Source organism: Pristis pectinata, chromosome 20, assembly GCF_009764475.1.
Source record: "Pristis pectinata isolate sPriPec2 chromosome 20, sPriPec2.1.pri, whole genome shotgun sequence".
Lineage (NCBI taxonomy): Eukaryota > Metazoa > Chordata > Chondrichthyes > Rhinopristiformes > Pristidae > Pristis > Pristis pectinata.
This window is the reverse complement of record NC_067424.1, coordinates 34559806-34565288: the sequence shown is the minus strand read 5'-3', so window position 1 is coordinate 34565288 and position 5483 is coordinate 34559806.

Here is a 5483-nt window from a genome sequence, read left to right as displayed (position 1 = left end):
TACTACACCCGCTGATTGAGGGTGGTAGGTGCAATGGAACTGCTGTTTGATATGCAGTGCCTCGCACAATTCCTTATTTATTTTCCGTATGAAGTGGGGGCCATTGTCAGAACTTATCCGTCGGGGTACCCCAAACCTTGGTATAACCTCTGTAAGTAATAACTTTACCACCGTTGAGGCCTTATTGTTGGTGGTTGGAAAAGCTTCAATCCATCTACTAACTACATCAACAATAACGAGACAGTACTTGTAACAATGTACATGCGGTAATTCAATAAAGTCGAGTTGTATACATTCAAAAGGACCACCTGGCAAGGGGGTTTTGCCTGGGGTGCACTTCACCCCTTTCCCAGCATTGGTTTGTTGGCATATCAAACACGACCATATTTTGCCCTGTGCTGCTTCCTCCAATCTGGGGTGCCACCAGGTACGTAATAAAATGTTACTCTACTCATTCCCCCTTTTCCAAGGTGGGTGTCAGAATGTAGGCAGTCAATAAGCATCAGTAACAAAGAATCAGGTATACATACTTGACCGACTGGAGTAACCCAGAGGCCGTGTGGCACAGAGTGCGTACACCCGTGCGCCTTCCACATTTGTTTTTCTGAGTCAGGGGTGTCCCCCTGTAAGTGCTGCACAGTGACCATGTCTGGGGTGCCTGGCGTTGCTATCTTTGGCTTGCAAACAACTGCTTGTTTTTCCATAGTGGAAACGATTTTAGACCCCTGGCGTGCTGCCAATTTCGCTTCTGTATCTGCCCTGTTATTGCCCTGGGTTATTAGGGAGGCATCTGAATGGTGAGCGGAGCATTTAATGATGGCCAATTTGTTTGGGAGGAGGATGGCTTGGAGGAGGTTCTTTACATAAGCCGCATTCTGTATTGGGCTACCTGTAGAGGTCAGAAATCCCCTGTGTGCCCAGAGTTGGCCAAAATCATGGGCAACTCCAAAAGCATAGCGGGAGTCAGTGAAGACGTTAGCTACTTTGTCCTTGGCTAAAATGCAAGCTCGGGTCGGGGCAAAGAGTTTTGCTTTTTGGGCAGATACTGGGGGCTGCAGAGATACAGATTCCACACTCTGGGAGTCGTTTACCATGGCATAGCCACTAAGGCGGGTGCACTGTTCAGAAATGTAGGAACTACCGTCAACGTACAGGTTTAAGTCGGCTGACTGGATGGCCTTATCTGAAAGGTCCGGACGGGGTGCAATACGTTCGGGAGAGCTGCCGCTCAGTGGCACTTAAGAGGGTGCCCAGAAATTTTACCTGGCGCTGGGTTTGTTTTACTTTCTGTGGAGGTATTACGTATCCCCAAGAGTGGAGCGCGTGAAGTAGTCTATACGTGTCCGTGATGTTGGCGGGCTCCGAGGGGCTTGCTAGTAAAAGGTCATCTACATACTGGACAACAGTGGATTTATCAGAAAGGTGCAAACCTTGGAGTTGATTATGTAAAACTTGGGAAAAAATAGTCGGGGAGTGTATAAAACCTTGCGGGAGGCGCGTCCAAATGTATTGCTAACCTTGGAAGGTGAAAGCAAACAGGCACTGTGAGTCGGGAGGGGAAATGTGAAAAATGCATGCTGCAAATCCACAATGGCAAAAACGCAAGAGTCGGCGGGGATACTGCTGAGAATGGTAGCTGGATTCGGGACCACGGGATGTAGTGGCTCCACTATCTCATTGACCTTACATAGGTCTTGTACAAGGTGCCACTCTGTCCGTCCATGTTTGGGGACGGGTAAAATGGGGGTGTTACAAGGTGGTTGGCAAGGAACCAGGATGCCCTGTTTGCAGAACGAATCTATTAACTGAGTTATTCTGTCGACTGCCTCTCTCCGAAGGGGATACTGTGGGACGGAAGGCAGTTGTGCTTCCGGTCTTACAGAGATCTGGACTGGGGTCACTGGGGTGTACCCTACCTCGGACTTCAATACAGCCCATAAATCAGGGGTGGGCTCATCCGAAGGGAGTTGATGGGGCTGGTGATGGTGTAAGCAGCCCATCTCCGAGAAAGGGACGAGGTCATAAGTCAGGGTCCCCCCAGCAGAGCCTGAGGAACCCCGAAAAGGCCTTTGTCTCCCTGTACCTCAAGCCGGTGGGCTAGGAATCCCAGTTCCTTTGGTCTATGTCCCTCGTTAACTGACAGGGTAATGTGAGGGGACATCAAGCCTGACTGATTCCACAATTCATTAGGCACTTGGACTAGAAGTGCTGCCCCCTCCTTTCCCACTACTTCCCCTAAAATAGTGAGTCACCATGCTACCCAGGAGAGGAGCATACAACCCTTCTAGTTCCCTTGAGGCCCCGGTGGGGTCGTAAGCTAGCGTCACATGCGGGTCAGTGGTTTCCAAGGGTGGGTCAAAATCGCTGCTCGTGAAGTTCACCGTCCACCACTGAGGAGGCTGGTGAATCCAGAGGATCCTATGGTTGTTAGGGCCAGTAATGGTAATACCTTCATCCAGGCATTGTAATTTGAGTCGGAAAGAGCAGAGCAGGTCCCTCCCGGCTAGGTTAACCCCCAGGCTTGTGGTTACCACAAACTGGATCAGGCATTCCCGATCTTCAAATTTAACTTGTAAGGGTTCAGTTAAGGGGTAGGATCTTTCCCGTCCCTCCAGCCTGCTCAATGGAACTGAAGCATTGGACAGTTTAAAATCATGCTGGGTAATACAAGGGGCTTCAAGGGTCGAAGTATTTGCTCCCATGTCTATCATAAAGGGAATCGGCTTTCCTTCAACCAAGAAATTGACGATGGGTTCATCGTCCGGGTTATCGGTGAGGGCAGGGTACATGGAGAGGCTACTCTCTATGTCTAGTAAGGCAGAAAACGGGTTGTTGGTTGAAAAAGGTTGTCGTCTACCAGGGGGTCTCGTCTGCTGATGACGGGAGTGGGGGCAGTCCCTCCGCCAATGGTCAAGTGCCCCACAAAGGTAGCATCACGTTGGCCTGGCGCTCGCCGGTGCGGGTTGTTGGGGTCCCCTGGGTCCTAGGTAATTACGAGAGGGTGGTGGTTGTGGCCCACAAGAGGGCCTGTACACTGGGGCTCTTAAGTCATTGGGGTACAGTGGGTATCCTTTACTGGACCAGTCAACCCTTTCTGGAATGCAAAATTGCCGCTCCATTTGATAGCCCGTATTGTCGGAGTAGGAAGGTTGGGGCCGAGGGGGTCTCTGCACCATTTCCTGTTTTACCTTTGTGGCTTTCGAATCGCGCCCGTTACTCCAGAAGTGGACTAGTGCCCTCATTGTTGTATGTGGTCAGGCCAGTTCATGTCATTAGTGCGGATAGCTGAGGCCACTCCCACAGGGATGCATTGTAATAGGAGGGCGTTAAACTGGGGGGAGGCATTGCCTCTGTTGTAGGCATCGTCCCCCGCATAGGTACTGTAAAGTGAACAGAAACGGTCCCAAAAGTCTAGGCCGTCCTCACCCTGTTTCGGTTGGCATTCTAAAACTTTAGTTATGTCAATAGGCTGTTGGAGGGTTTTACGAAGGGCAGTTCTAATAGTGGCCACCTGGTCCCGAGGCCGGACAGCCGCCTGAAGGGCTGTCCAGTCGGCATAGTTCCCCAGGTGTTCTTTCCACTGTGCCACCTCATTAGTCGTAAGGGCCATGCAACAAAGACTGAAAAGGTCTTGGGGGGCGGCCTGATACATCTGAATTGTTCCCATCACATAACCTATGAAATCCTCCGGGTTGGTTTTACGGTTGGGCGCCTGACTCATGATTAAGCACATCTCCTGAGGCTTCCAAGGGGTGTAAATTTGGATTGTAGGATTAGCGCTGGCTTGGGCAGGATCAGGATTGGGAATACTCCTGTTGGGGAATTGTTTCTTAAACTTGGCTCCCTTAACCCCGTTCAACATGGTTGGTGGGCTGGGATCTGTAGGGTTGCCATAATCAGTGGTAGAATCAGAGTCGGTGTCCGTCTGAGAATCTATTGAAGGACTGTCCCTTGCCAAAAAGCTTCGTCGTTTGTCTGTGGCCTTAGAGCCACCCGTCTGTGGGCTTTCCCTTCGACTAAGCCGCATCCTGGTTCAGGACGCAATAGGGTCATGGACGTGTCCCGAGGGCAGGACTTGGCTAGCAGTCGCTGGTGGTAAGGGCGGGACGGCTGGCGGGCTAGCCGCATTATATGGGGGCGGCAATGAAACGGGGGTGGGGGGGGTGGTAGGTAGGGGCTGTGGGTCGGACCATCCAATCCTCCTCCTCTTCGTCCGTATCATTACTTTGGAACAACAGGGGCATGCCAGACATGTCGGGAGGTACCTCCACTTTATCCTTACTTCTTTTATTTTTATTTCTGCTTTTCTCCTTATACATCTCATTTACCTCTTCTCTCTCCCTTCTGCTCTTTTCAGCATCGTGGTCTCCTCACTGAGACTTCAGGACTTCCCAACTCTTAGGATTTCCCTGTTCATCACACACACTAATTCCCCTTCTGCGCGCATTATGTTCCCAGCTAGCCTGCTTAGATTTATTTGTTAGGACTTCGGCCGTTTTTCTCCAAGTGGACATTAATAATTTCCATTTTTCCCCTGTATTCCGCTCCCAAATTGCCTTTTCTGCCTTTAGGCATTTATCTACGTCCTAAGTTCCCCCTAATGGCCATATTTCATTTCCCAATTTCTTATTGAGGCATGCTGATAATTTACGGAAGTTACTCTCGTTCTTTGGATCGTCTTTGCATAACTTAGATAGTGGGGTATTGGACCCAGACTTATCAAGAGTTTGTCCCATTTTGTATTCTTCCCGATCGGATGGTACGAATCGCTGTGATTACCTATAAGATCGGCCTCTTTCCTTCACCCACTTCAGGTTCCTGACCTTCCCGTGGGGGATTTCCCCTCTTAAGAACCGGTCTAAGGCAGGGTGGTAGTACCGGAGAACCGATCTCAGAAGTTAGAGCTCAAAACCTTGAAATTCACAACTTAAAATCCCAAACCCGAAACTGGGGACTCGAACCCCGGACAGAACTTAACTGGGGACTCGAACCCCGAACAGAACTTAACTGGGGACTTGAACCCCAAACAGAACTTAACTTAACTGGGGACTCGAACCCCTCTTACCTGTGGCACTTGGACAGGTTCGCGAGGAGTCCGTCAGAGGATTGTCGGTAAGCGAAGGGATCGATCAGGTGTCCGACTCCCTGAGAGGGATCAAGGTGAATCGTACCTTGTGGGCCCTTCCGTCTCAGGTGGCCGTTATCCCCGTCGGTCGCTCACGCCGCTTCCGAAACCTCGTCTTGGACTCCTGGCTGGCTCGCCAAATTGTCGTCCCAAAATTAATTTTCCCCTTCTGTCCGCTGTAAGTAACACAGTGCCACAAGGTCGATTTGAACAAATACCTTTATTAGCAGTGCACCGCTAGGAGAATTCTCTTCAGCACTCACTAAGAGTCGCTTCCCGAGTTCTCCCAGTACAAAGGGGTAGACAGAGATTTATATAGGTATTGTCACGCACACTTTAATGAGTCAGGCGCCGGAGT